General features: G+C 34.8%; 1 protein-coding gene and 1 non-coding gene across 2 annotated transcripts in view; one reads left to right on the forward strand and one right to left on the reverse strand.

Moving 5' to 3' along the window:
- The window catches only part of LOC143920756 (rhomboid-related protein 3-like), a 167,396-nt gene that overhangs the window by 54,370 nt on the left and 98,493 nt on the right, over positions 1–14,533 (forward strand). The window lies entirely within an intron of this gene.
- On the reverse strand, positions 12,391–12,462 carry TRNAA-CGC (transfer RNA alanine (anticodon CGC)). The gene has a single exon. It is a non-coding gene; the product is annotated as a tRNA-Ala (tRNA).

Raw genomic sequence — 14,533 nt, forward strand, 5'->3', positions numbered from 1 at the left:
GGCATTTAATCATGGGGGCGTGGAGGGGCGAAGCCCTAATAGGCATTAACTAAGGGGGGCGAAGCCCTAGACGGCATTAAATCATCGGGGTGCGGAGGGGCGAAGCCCTAAAAGGCAACTGATCATGGGGGCGAAGCCCTAAACGGCAATTGCTCATGGGGGCGTGGAGGGGCGAAGCCCTAGAAGGCAAAGGCTCAGGGGGGCGCCGAGGGCGAAGCCCTAGAAGGCAAAAAAAAAATATTTTTTTATTTATTTTTTTTTTTATTTTTTTTTTAAATTTAAAATTTTTTTTTTTTAAATTAAATGTTTACTATTAGCTTACTCATGTTTAAGCGGTTTATATTATAAATACTGAGCGAAGCCGGGTAATACAGCTAGTAGATTATAAATTTGAAATCATGTTCAAGTAGTGGTGACATATTGGGTAGGATGGTTTTGTCAATGACTTGAGGAACCGTTTCAACAATGAAATCAGAAAAATTGGCAAACGATCTATCGACTTGGAGTCACAAATATCCAAGTCTGACCAGCAGTGCTACAGAAATACTTCCAAATAAATTCGTTTCAATCGAGGTCAACCCAAAGCTTGAACCCGGGAACCTCTCGGCGGTTAGCATTAACGCAAGCTATGCTGCTGGCTATACATTACATATATATATGTATGTAATACTTGAGTATAATTCCACCACCGAAGTAAGTGTATGTTTTAAGTAAAAACGAAGTAATCGTACGAATTATTTTTTGAAAATAAGATGCTGTGTTAAGAATTTCGCAGAAATAATTCATAGTAAAGTAATGGAAAAAAGACTTAGCGGATAGTATTCTTGTTTATTTTTTACATACTCAAAATACAACGCCTATCGGCGTATTTCAGGCTCGCGTACTTGTTGGAAAAATGCCTTGCTGTTCATTCACAAATAAACATTCAACGTACAAACTTTTAAAATAACTTTTCCTGGTGTCACCAGTGACGAACCCCCATTCGATCGGTCCATTCGGAGACAATTCATTGAGAGCCGCCAGATCAGTTAAGTTTTTGTTTATAACTGGACCGGACGAGTTGCACGCATATAAAATAAACAATTGCACGTATGCGACAGACATACTTATCGGTAAATACTGCACTTTAATGCATACTCGCGCATCTCTACCTACGTATAGGTAATGGCAAAAAACAAACACACATACCTATCTGAAATATGTACATTGTACATGGATACATACGTATACAACAGTATATATGCAAACAATTTAACATTCCCCATTCGATGGCTAAAACGTCGGGTAATATCAAAGTGTTGCGCGTGCCACACGAGATCGCCGAATGTTGTTTGCGCCCCCGAAAGTGCACTTTTTTGCATCTGTTCGAAGCCCGTAATGATGCACTTTTTTCTTCACCGCGAATTCGTCGAATTGAATCGCAATATCGCAATAAAACAGTTGACATTGTGGGTTTGTTAAATCAATGAAATATACGAGGTGGTTTTATTGAAAGGTACAACGAATTTTATGATATACACATACATATGTATATAAATACACTGATTTTTTATGATTTTTTTCAATTTTATTAGTTAAATTGAAGATGATACAAGATTTATTTTTAAAATTATGCAATTGTACTAATGTAGGTACGTATCTAATTATGTTAAATTTATAAATTTTTTGAAGCTGTTTATTTATGTTTTATTCTCATTTTATTTTAATAGTTTCACTCAAGTATTTACGAATTAAGTCCCAAAATAAGTTATTATTTAAAGCAACTGCAGTTAAAAATTGGTTATTTTTTTATATATGTAATAATATATTACCAAGTTATGTAGATCGTAAAAAATATTAATAAAACTATATTATCCTTTTACTTTATTTATGTATTACTATTATCTGCATAGTAACAATAGTTTGTTAACAAAGTTTTGTGATCGTGCAAAAATTTGAACTCGAGCTTTTGACTGAATCGATCACTGATCACGTTTTCATGGTTTAGAAAAAACTGTGTGCGTGTGCGTGTGTTAGTATGTTAGGATGTATCTGTGTATTTTGGAGCTAATTTGAACATTGTTACTGAAATGTTTATCGATACGACGTAAATTTTCATATTTTATGTAGACCGGAAGTGGTACCTCCCCTTATAAGTATTCTCTTTTTTTTAAGTTTTGGATTCAATTATCTCCTAAACCTTTCAACAAATTGGGCTCAAACTATTTTACATATAATAGGTATAAAAAATTTCATACACTTGTATTTTTTACAAACTTTTTACTAAATATTTTTATCTCAATTAGAAGTAGTATTTTTAGTCTAGATTTTCAAAGTTTTTCGACCTTTCATTGTATTGTACTGAAATTTAATATCTAAAAGCTTAAGTTTAATACCAAGTAACGTCATGGGCTGGTCACATCCGAATTGTATTTTTAGTATTATATATAAAGAAAACTGCATAAGATAAGTTTTAATATGAAAAAGGAAACTACACCACTCTGCATGCAATTGTAACAATGCTATAAAATACATTGACTGGATTTCCGTCCGTCATATTTCAGCTATATTGCGTTGCATCAAAAATGCAGAAATGCGACTAGAGCGCATTCAAGAATCGCAGGAAAACTGCATTCAAAACGCACACATACGTAGACATGTGTACACATAATATGTACTCGGAAAGATCGCAAACGAGATAACGAAAGAACTGCGCAAGCTGCATCCGTAGGAATGTCGCATTGTGAAGTTGCAAACACGCGAATCTTATTGATATGTCATAAGTTGACTTTATTATTACTATCGGTGACAGTATATGTACATACAATATAATAGTGTAAAAAAAATGTATGTGCCTACTTTACGAATTTCTTGCTCTTGATACACTTATGTACATATACATATATTTTTTAGAATATTTTGGTTCTGTATTCGATTATTTCAAATTTGATTTGAATATAATAAGTACGAAACCTATATCAAGAGAAATTAGAAATGTCTTGTTTTCTTAACAGATAACTTAAATAGTATTCTGTACTTCAAAGTGCATAACAATTCCTTTTAGTAGGTACTACATACATACATATATACATTGTATGACCGCCGCAAAATACACACATTTATAATCGAAAATAAATAATTATTTTGAAGGAATGTACATTGAACTGCAATTTCTTAAATAAATTGTTTTGTTTAGTCGTTACGAGTGAGTTACAGGGTTGATTTTCAATTTTAAAAGCTTTCATTAATTTCAATCACATAGCCTTCCCGGAAAAGCTTGAGCTTACATATGTATAAGACGTTGGGTACCAATGACCTATGACCAATGATAATAAATACACCCATAGGATATACAAATAATAGCCATAAATGAAATGGACATCAAAAAAAAGTTCAGTACATTAAATTAGTTGAAATAAATTTAATCCCCGGTTGTGTTAAGGTGTTGGCCGTCGATCGCGAAATGGTCGGAGGGCCAACGAAAGTGAAATTGATCAATGATCAACATTAAGGTGTTGATTGGCGGCAATCGATGATATCTGCAAATGCAGTTGTGATGCATACTTCGAATGGCCGAGGCCGGTTCCTCGGACCCGCCTCGTTTTTGTTTTCCGCATTTTTTTTTTGCGGCTCGCGATGCGGCCACGAGCGCACCTGCCGCGTACAGCAGCATCCGCACGCAACGATGCTCCTCATCATCTAAACTTTAACATCAACACATAATTGGTATTGCACTCTTCTTTTTATCGGTGTTTAGCTTTCGAACACCGAGGCAACAATTATCGACGCTTCCGAAATACATGCAATGTGTAAATGTGTTACGTGTAAGGGGTGGGTTTGGTTGACAAGGTGGTTTTCTCACTGTCGTCAGTTCATCGTATATTTTATCATTGAACGAATTTAATTTCATATACATATATTCATTCATATATTCATTGTATATAAAGTACAAAATAATCTGCTGCAAATCATTTAAATCGAGGCAAACAACATTTTTTTTCTGAAAATTGACGTAAATGACAGTGTTCTAAAGAACTTCAATATTGTATTTTTGTTGGTTTAGTATTTTGATTGAAATTCATAATAATACATTAAACAACGTGGATAGTCCCGTTCAAATCTTGGGGGGCGGTTGCCCACCCCAGCCCCCCCCCCCCAAATGACGCCCCTGCACGTGCCTCACAGATACGAGAGAGAGAGGGGGAATTAAGTACGCCGCGATCAACGGTGAGTGTGAGGATGATATCCGCCTTGGAATGACAGCTCTGTTTCAGCCATTATTTTTTTTAATTTCTTGCACTTATTTTATACTATATGACGCTTAATACACGATAAAATGATTTTTATAGCTAATTACAATAATTAAACTTGTAGATTTTGCATAATTTTAAGGGGCGGTTTAGCTCTATTTACAAAGCTAGAGTCCAAAAAAAAAAAACGTTCGGCGAACCTTTAACAATGCATTTACAACAATTGAACAATACGCGGGCACCCTCTGGGTCCGGGCTTTAGTGATAATAGTCGTTAATGTGATAATATAAACATTAGATATATTTGAGAGTGGCATAAGTCCACTTTTCTTCATTTCGAGAAATATGTATTTCGCAAAACATTAAATGTAATATTTTGCGCTTAACAATATTTAAAAATACTAGTGATCTGTAATACGTTTATTCTGAGATAATTTTCCGAGATTCTGGACATATCGAATTAAAAGGTGTGATAACAATGTGAATTAAGTCAAGAAATAGTGTTTTTGGAATTTCAAATTTGACTTCCGCCACTTTAAAATATAACAACTCATATATGGTATGCTTAAACTCTGCAAAATCGTACACATTTTTCTAAGTCTCGACGAAGTGGGAAATTTTAATATCGTATATTAGTAGGTGATTTGTTCCACACGTGTCGCCCTTCAGCGAGTGACATGGCAGTGCATCGTTAAAATTAATTCGGACAAATGTCCCATGGAATCCGTAGAGCAGTCTTCGTTCGATTCGTAACAAAAACAAACCGAAATGTCACGAAAAATCAACAACGACAATCACAAAACGGACGCTCGTCATGCGTCACAGGAAAACCATCGTCAAAGAAGCACCTTCCGTGGTCCGCGACCTCTGAGGAATTTTCAACAGAATGCTGTGCTTTTTAATGGGCGGCCACCTTACGCAGGTTCAGGACTCGGGACACGCCCTCCACTCTCTATAATTAACATTTAAATTGGAGCTGAAGAAACCGCGCGGATTGACGCGCGGTACCTCTGTATGGTCCAAGGTGCGCGCGCAAATCACCGTAATTTCGATCGATAAAAATATAATTAATTCTACGGCGGATCTATGCGAGATTTTCAGGCGATGTACCAAATCTACTAATAATTTTATTTCGATGTGAATTATAATATAGTGTAATGGTTCTCGGAATTTTGGTCTACTTTGTTCTTTGCACGTTTGCCGTTGATGTATATAGTAGTTTGCAAATACGATTATGTACATATGTAGGTAGTATGCTCGTTAATAAAATACAATTGGAAATATTTTCAGATTTTTGTCATGGGTAAATAAGTTGACGTGCTCGTTGATCTCATTACCCGAGTGGAAAAATCACACGTTAATAAAGTCGCAGTTGGCGGCTAAATGCGGCAGTGATAATTTTTCACTAATTAAACCATTACGTTATAGAGCGAATTAATTAGAAAAAAATATATGCCTATCCTAATTAAAAGTTTTATTTTTTGATTAAGAAACCTTTGATGTGTCGGTAGAATATAAAAGATAGTTTTTTTAACTGAATTTAAAACAGTTTTAATTTTTGTTAATATTTTATGCAAGTTTATTTTTATATAAAAAATATTGAAGTTACAGTGGTATTTGGTTTTGATTATGCCATAGCACTTTTTGTTTCACCAATCTCCAATTAGACACATTATATTTATATTATTATACTTATTGACTTTTATGATTTACGATATACATATATGCATGTACATACATATAGGAGTCAAAAAATCACACATTACCCATTCGAAATTTCTCTTTTCGGCCACGTAGAATAATTTCGAACGAGAAATATTCGCCCTTAAACATTGAAAACAACACACCTGCTACATATTTATTATAATAATTATATCGGTGAACGCAGTCTTGAATTATTTTAATAATGTTTTAATTGCATACGGCGCGTATGGTATCCACCTATCTACCCGGGACTGATTTGAGTTATGGTCACCCGAGCGGGAAATTATCGGGCCAATTAATAAATTTTCGTTTCGTGACTGTGAATAGTTGGAATTGTTGAAATTTTTGTATACCTACGGATACAAAAAAAAATGGTGTTTGCGTTGAGAATTTGTGAGTTCTATTCGAGGATGGTTACGTAGGGGCCGAGCATTAGATAAATTGTTTTCGGCGAAAACACAATTAGCAATTATGCAAATCGCGTGCAAATCGACTATGCGGAGCCGCCCTCGCTCGTTTTGTTCCTGAATCCATTCGCAATAGAGGTGTGAACTCGTCCCATGACTAATGACCTAACTTTGTATATACATATATGTATATGTCAACATGTACGTAGTCTGTGGTTACACCCTATGTCAGAGGGCACTTTGAAATATTTAAAGCTTTTACTTTATCTATATATTTTTGTGGTGTTGCTTTTTGTTTGTTGTTGATGTACGAGTCAGAATTTGAAGTAAGTGCTTAAATACTTGATGTGAAATGATTATTTTTCATCACGCGATACTACGCTATGATAGTGGACTAATGTACATGAATTATTAATTTTAGCCAAACATTCGAAAGTTAGTTGTAAAATCAAATCCAATTTGAAAATCAGCCTTCAGACTGCATCAATGTGGTTTATATTTTATTTTTTAGATAGATATATACCAGGAAGACTTGACAGGTAGACCACCAATGCGCCCTCCTAGACAATTAATTACAAACATTGCAGCACTTTTTGATTACATAAATCACTGTATTTAAATAAATACGAAATTAACAATGAAATAATTAATTCATTAATTGAGACACTGAGGATTTAGACTTGTGCATAAATTTTTACATATTGTACATAAATCAATTCAGATATTTGTGACAGCGGGTAAGATGATTTTCGCCAATTTGAGGGACCGTTTCAACAATGAAAATCAAATACATTGACAAACTCTGATAATAAACGATCGACTTGGAGTCACAAATATCCATCTAACCAACAGTATTAAAGATTAGCACGGGATCGAACCCAGTAATCTCTCTATGCTAAACACAAATGCATCCACCGAGCTATACTGCTGGCTATTGAATTGTATATAAATGTATACATGTATATGTTTGTTATGTGTACATTTTATAAATTTGAATGGAATGCACTTGGGGGAAATAACTTCGATTTAAATAAAAAAAATGCCACTTTTCGTGAAGAAAAAATTCTTTGATCTATTTGTTTTTCCAGTGATGACGTATGTATATGAAACTTGGACATTGAACACCAAGATGCTACACAAAGTCCAATGCACACAAATAAGTATGGAACACTACATGCTCGGCATAATGAGGAAAAATACGAAGCGGAATACTTGGATGAGAAGTATGAAAAGGGTAGAAGATATAATGGAGAGAATGGAGAGATTGAGCAGGTCTATTGCTAGGAGAATGGACGAAAGGTGGACAAAAGATGTACTGGAATTAAACCCGAGAGAATTTAAAAGTATAAAAGGAAGGCCGCAAGAAATATGGGTAGGCGAAATTAGGAAAATGAATTGGGTGAGATGGATAAGAGTTGCGCAAAACAGAGACAAATGGAAGTTTGCTGGAGAGCCCTTCATCCAGCAGTGGATAGTGAATGGCTGTAGATGATGATCATGTGTCTATTTTACTCTTATATATATATATATATATATATATATATATATATATATATATATATATATATATACATACATACATATGTAGATATATCATGTGGTATATATATAAATATGTAGATATATGTATATGCATATTATCTATTCATTGTTTGTCATTTGTTGTGTATATATTTTATACTTAAATCTTGTGTTAATAATAAAGAATACAATACTTACGCCCGTCCGTGAGAGAAAATATTATACCTAAAATGTAAAAAAATGAACCTAACGACAAATGACAATACCAAAACGATTTTATTTATAATTTATTCATATATTCAATAAAAACTTTAAACATTAAAAAAAATTCTATATATTATTATATTGTTATATAAAACATGAAAGAGAGCCACTCTTGTGTGATCCTTGTAAAAAGTGAGGGAATAAAACGACCATTTTGTCACGCGGACATATTTTCTAAATAGCGACAGATAAGGAAGAACGAGTTGAGCTATGATTTACGACCCCATTATTCACCCTTATATTTATTATTATTATTATCGTAGCTAGACGTGTTTTCTTTATTATACAATTTTATCGCCAGACACCCCCACTCCGAGTAGGGTTCGATTTAATTTTTCACATTTTCCAAAGTGACACTTTTCCGTGTAGGTCAGGGGTAGATAAAGGTAGTTCGCGTGTCGACTTTTTGACACACCCGAATGCGACTCCACTCTGTAGATACTATTGTTTTTGGCAACACGCCTTGTACATATATTGATTGGTGCTGTGTTTGTTCGTCGTCTGTGGGAATTTCAATTTGCTAGTGACAATTAAAAAATAATCAAAAAAAAAAAAAAACCCAAAAACTCGTTTCGTTCCCTTATGGAAACGAGCTTTGTATTGTCGTCTGCCGCTAATCGGTTCCGTTGATTGAATCTCCAACGAACGATTTACCGACAAAGTGACAGGTGCAAATAAAGTTCAAATATCTATTCGGTTCATTGGGTGGTTAGTCTGTGTAAAATGCGGTGTCGATGTTTGTTGAATGTTGTTCTGATTCTACGATGGTTTTGATTTTTTTTTGTATTAAATTATTTTTAATCATATCATATTATGTTTAACATCAATCGAAAATTACATATTACTTTTTGGTAATATTATATTATAGGCAGTATTTTGAGCTAACTTATTGTAATAGAAATCTGGAAATTTTCTAGTGGGCTTTCCTCATAGAGAACTAAACGTTCCTTCAAAATTAAAAAAATAAATGAAAATGTGGCCATTTTAGAATTGACTTACTGGAAAACTCATTATAAAATTTCAATAATTGAACAACTCATATTACATAGCTTAGATTGTAATGTACATACATTCGGAACTGCAATATTTTGCACAAACAAAACATAATCTGGCGCCATGCTTTGAATAAACGGTGTTTTTTTTCTCAATTTAAAATCTAGCGTACAATTTAATCTAAATATCAATTATTCAGGATCAGTGAAACTTCACCGAACTGTAGCGGAACAGCAGGCGTCCAATCGTACGAATAAGTCTTCCAAAACGGTATTAATAATAATAAATCCTAAGTTAGGTATACAAAACATCTGCCGACAACGATTTCTTCAACGACTCAGATTAATCTGCTATTTGAACCGGAAAATTATCTGTTAAACCCATTTATATTACTTTTTTTTGTTAATTTTAAATCTTTCGGTCCAACTCCTCCTAACTCCTTCTGACCGCGAAAATTGCGTAATTTCAGTAAAATCACTATTTACACCTGTCGCCTCGTAACTGTCCCACGATTACGCAATAAAGTAAATAGTCGTTGGTTTGAAGCAAAATTTTATTGTTTTGTTTATCCGGTATGTGGCATGTTCAGTAAGTGGATTTGTCTTATTATTGAATCTTCGAACTGTAACGTAGTACATCTTGCCATTAACATGTACGATTGTACATTTAACGATATCTCCAATTAATTCCGTCAGGTAATCGTCCAATTTTAACTTCGGATTTTACGATTTCCGCTTCTGTATTTTTTGAAGGGTATCCATGTCGTCAAATGATCGTATGTCTTTTTCGATAGTGAGGACTCTATCTGAAGGATTCGTGCACTGTGGGTGGTTGATTCGATGGCAATCTGACCCAACGACCGTCTAATCCGACGGATGGCGAAAAAAACGAGCATGTATCCTTTGGCAGAACCGATCTAAATAGATCTACGGATCAATTTGTCAAGGCATTCTCTTTTTTGACAATGCTCAATCGCTTTACATCAATGAAATGCGATGATTTTCATTTCGGTTGTTGTTGTCGTTGTGTCGTGCTGGGAGCTCGATTGGTGTTTACTTTTCGCATATGTTAAATAAAATTGTACACATCTATGCGTGTATGTATGAACTATTCATCCGATATATTTTTATAAAAAAACATTTAATACGATCGAAAATGGTGCACGTCCACAATAAATATAATTGTAATTTACATATATTATATTTGAATATGGCGAATAATTATTCACTCACCTTCGTACCGAAGAAAAATAATCCACAAACCAAACAGATTAGATAATTCAATTAGGCATAAAGTGTTTATGTACAGGCAAGTGTGTGTGTTTAGAAAGGTCGTGTTCCGTGAAAAGGACAAGTGCCGCCATTGAAGCGTTGATGCGTTTTTAGTGGAACGCGTCGACTTAACCCTTCGCGGCCCATTTACCCCGATCTGGGCCCATTGTCGCAATCGCGGTCTTTTTTTTAATCCCCGGACCCGCCGGAGACTCGAAGACGATTCGGTACGTAATAAAAAAAATGTTAAAAAAGGAAACAGCCATCCCCGCGCAACGGTGTACAAAAACCACCTGATCGGCGTATTAATCTGGCACAGGTGGGTAAACAGCCCCGCGGACCACCGGCCTCGTGCCCGTGTCTTTTTAATCCTCTCGACCCTCACGTCTTCGTCCATATTCATCTGGGAGGTGGGCAGGGATGAGAGGGACGTCATATCGTTTCAAATAAATCGTTTGTTTAATTTTTATTTTATAAATAGTTACACTACATGTATGTATGTATGATGTGGTGGTTTGTTTGTTTATCGGATCAAATCTACAAATTAATAAAAAAATGGATGAATGGACAAATTTATCTACTACCACAGTTCATATTAATCCATTTGCATATCTACATACACACTGTCGTGTGAAATCTGCCCGAGACTTGTTTTTGATGGTTAGTAAAGTGAAGATTTACTATACAAAACTTTATATTAAGCTGAAACTTCTAGATATGAAATTTTAGTTTAATACACTGAAAGATTTCTGAGAAAAATATAAAAAATCTCGAATCTCTAGAGTAAATGTACTACTTCCGATCGAGGTAAAAATATTAGTGAATATTATTATGAAATTATAATTTCATTATAAAATTTCAGGCTGATCATTGAGCAGTTTGGGAGATAATTGAATCCAAACTCTTAAAAAAAGGAGGACACCAATAAGGGGAAGTACTTAATTAAAAAAAAGCCTATGTCATAACGATAAGCATTTCAGTAACCGATATTAAGTTTTAGTTCGATAGGACTAGCGGTGTTCAAAATATCGCCAAATTACACAGTCACACATTCTAACACATACACAGAGACATTTTTCTCGACCATGAAAATGGGATCAGTGATAGATATTTCAGTGTGAGGATTTTTTTTTATACTTACGACTACATACACGAAATAATGCTTGATACATGTATGTACATATGTACTGGGATATTTTCTCAAATGTTTACATGTTCGTTTATTCATATTTTTAAACTTATAACTATGAAATAAATACTATTATGTGCTCTAATTTTCGTATAACATTGGTGTATAAATATTCATATTTATTGTTTTAATGAATATTCAAGTACTGTTTTAGTTAACCATCATGACAATTATTATAGACCTGTATTTATTTGTTCAGTAATTTGTTTGATTTGGTTAGTAAATTAATGGTTATTGACCGTTTAGTTTTATCTATGGAGTACACTACTATCGCAAATTTTTATAAAAATTTCTTACTATTTTATTAAAAAAAACCATTTAATTTGTTATCATTAAATTATATATTATTACATGTCATCGGAAATACTACATCAAATTAAAACATATTAATTTACAAAGCAAATTTTTAATTGTGTCTATTAGTATTGCTATGATAGCAAAAACATGCTGAACGTATTACATTTCTGCGATAATATTCGTATTATTTTATATAATATACACAAAACGTTATTATCTGTAAACGCGCCACATTTATTTATTATAACGTATTATTTATAATATGTAATGGAAAAATAACAAAAAATGCAATATTTTACGTACGCAATATGATGTAAAATTATGTACATATGTATGTATATGACTAGGCACAGCCCTAAATAAACCAACCTGGAAAATTCCAGTATTGCAAAAATTCGTCGCCATAATTATCTTCATTGAAAATTCAGTGTTTTTCCGAAGATATTATTGTTGTATTTATATAAGGTTGCTTTGTTTGTTAAAATTATGTATAAAAAACAAAAAAAAAACATTCTTGGAGGAGCTGGGATTTGAACCCAGGACTTTCAGCATGCGAAGCAGACACTCTACCACTGAGTTACACCCCCTATATGAGACTGGGAACAAAATACCGACGAGCTTACGATCGCACTTGCGCATATACATTTTCCATTACGATAACGCCATTTTCCATTCCAGTGGTTGTATTCATAGATACTATTCATATTATGTAACTAAAATACAAACACACCCCTCTTTCTATTTAAGCGATCGATTGATACCACTTAAACCGGATACATACATGCATACAATACATACATACATACATACATGTAAATTAAGATATACATATATTATGTTTTCTTCGTTTATATCAAACTATTGAGATCAAAGTTTGTATTCATTCAAAATTGTGATGTAATATATTTGTGATATAATAATCGGGGGTTGGATAAAGGCTAAACACATAAAAATACTTTTATTTTAAATTCATTTGTCACTACAGGTTACCCAAGGCGACATCTATGATCAAACTTTTGTATAAAAGTACCAAATACCATCATTACTAGAGGTAGGATAGTCACAGTGCTATCCATTGTTCCATTGTTGTAAATCCGGTTACCTGACAACTCGTTCACAGATTTTCCGTAAACCGAGGATGCGCTCCAGGCATTTCGTATACGGCCATCTCTTTCTCACCCCGTCTGTTCACCATGATCTCGTTTACTCTGCCATTACGTATGCAGTCATATCTTTCACAGACCGTCTGTTCACCGATAACGAGAGATGGCTGCATACGTAATGGCAGAGTAAACGAGATCATGGTGAACAGACGGGGTGAGAAAGAGATGGCCGTATACGAAATGCCTGGAGCGCATCCTCGATTTACGGAAAATCTGTGAACGAGTTGTCGTGTCACCTGTAAATCCTTTGTAAAAAAGGTTCGGCAAACCTTTAACAATGCATTTACAACCTTTGAACAATACGCGGCACCTTCTGGGTCCGGTGACTAGTCATTACACATAATGATGATACACAAAATATGTATGAGTTGAAATCACTTTGCGACAACCCTTGCCCTTCAACTCTTCCACTGTCGAAGCCGCTATAGCTGCATGTAGTATGTAGATGTTCCTCTTCCCAATTCATCGAGCAAAACTGAAGAGTTGATTGCAGTGTGCCTTAATATTGCTGCTGCTTCACTCGATTCAACCAAGAATGTAGGTTCAACAGGACTGTCCCGAGTAATCGTCATCGTCTTGCAAAAATATGCATTGAGATAATTGATGCGAATTAAAAATTGTGAAACACTTAAGATTTTATTCAATCAATTGAATAAGCCTTTCACTATCACTTATTTTTAATAATATTAATTAATTTAAAAATGAAAATCTTTCAAAAAGATGTATCTAAACTCTGTGACAATTTTGTTTTAAAATCAGAGTGGCGCCAGGTATTAGAATTTCTCGGAAATAATGACATCCCTCCTACACACGCTCGTAATTAAATCCACCGACCAACCAAACCTTAGACCGTTCAAAGGGTTAACGCCTTCCAGACTACATAACTCCGCCCGCTCGTAGATTTCGTAGATTCATTGTGTGACAACGTCGATCGGTTAAAATAAAATAATTAATACGTTATGGAGAGCCATTAGAATAATGCGTTTCCTCGATGATGTCAGCCATTGTTCCTATTAAGGCGCCGGGTAATCGGCCCGACTACACTTGCTCATTGTTTGTTTGGACAATGAGACGACGCTGTCGAAACGTGGGGGTGGATGATGTTCGTACGGATCATCCATTTGCATATAAAGATCATCGACCATTGTCGTCGTCCCATCCTCCTGACCATCCATGGAAGCTGGGTCCCCATTGCCGAAATTCACGCCGTTCGTAATCCGCTTCGTCTCGATTCTCCCGTCGAGATGGAATCGTATTCTTATGCAAATTCACCAAAGTGTGGTGTCTCAATCGAGACAATTTCGTAAATAATACACGATCGCACACCGAATAAATGTTATTCGGTGTGCGGCCGGCTTTGGCGAGTACCGTATAGTGATTGAGCGCGTAACTCATTCATAAATAACGCGTCGGGAGTTTATTTGGAGTCCCGGGAGACCGGGACCGGACATGTGCTCAGAGCGGGATGCACTTATGTACTGTGGAATAAGTGCGA

This window comes from Arctopsyche grandis, chromosome 13, assembly GCF_051622035.1.
Source record: "Arctopsyche grandis isolate Sample6627 chromosome 13, ASM5162203v2, whole genome shotgun sequence".
NCBI lineage: Eukaryota > Metazoa > Arthropoda > Insecta > Trichoptera > Hydropsychidae > Arctopsyche > Arctopsyche grandis.